The sequence below is a fragment of the Phaethon lepturus genome, unplaced genomic scaffold (genome assembly GCF_000687285.1).
Source record: "Phaethon lepturus isolate BGI_N335 unplaced genomic scaffold, ASM68728v1 scaffold13645, whole genome shotgun sequence".
NCBI classification, from domain to species: Eukaryota; Metazoa; Chordata; class Aves; order Phaethontiformes; family Phaethontidae; genus Phaethon; species Phaethon lepturus.
This window is the reverse complement of record NW_010539955.1, coordinates 21,886-22,256: the sequence shown is the minus strand read 5'-3', so window position 1 is coordinate 22,256 and position 371 is coordinate 21,886. Positions and strand designations below refer to the sequence as shown.

At 70.9% G+C, this 371-nt stretch overlaps 1 protein-coding gene across 1 annotated transcript in view; it reads left to right on the top strand.

The window, feature by feature from the left end:
* Positions 1-8: 8 nt before the first annotated feature.
* Positions 9-371, top strand: part of FN3KRP (fructosamine 3 kinase related protein) — a 6,724-nt gene continuing 6,361 nt past the window's right edge. Inside the window, exon 1 of the mRNA XM_010287308.1 lies at positions 9-98. The gene's annotated coding sequence lies outside the window, so the exon portion shown is untranslated. The remainder of the gene's footprint in view (positions 99-371) is intronic.

Genomic DNA, 371 nt, shown 5'->3' with positions numbered 1-371 from the left:
GGCCGACGGGGCACTCGGGGGGCGGCTGCATCAGTCAGGGCCAGAGCTACGACACGGACCGCGGCCGGGTCTACGTGAAGAGCAACTCCAAGGCGGAGGTGTGGGGGGGTAGGGATCGAGGGTGGGGTACATGTGGCGGGGCTTGGGGGCAGCTGTGAGGGCGGTTGCGCTGAGGAGAGGGGCGGCGGGCTGGCCTCAGCCGCCCCCGGCCTCTTCTCGATGGAAGGAGGTTTGCCGGCTGGCCTCAGGCAGTAAAACTTCGACTGCTGGTGTCAGGGAGGTGCCCTGCCGCCGGGCATAGAGGCCTGCTTCGTTTGGCAGCTTCTGCCCGGCGAGGGTCTGGCTGGGGGGTGGCGGGGGGGCGGGGGCGG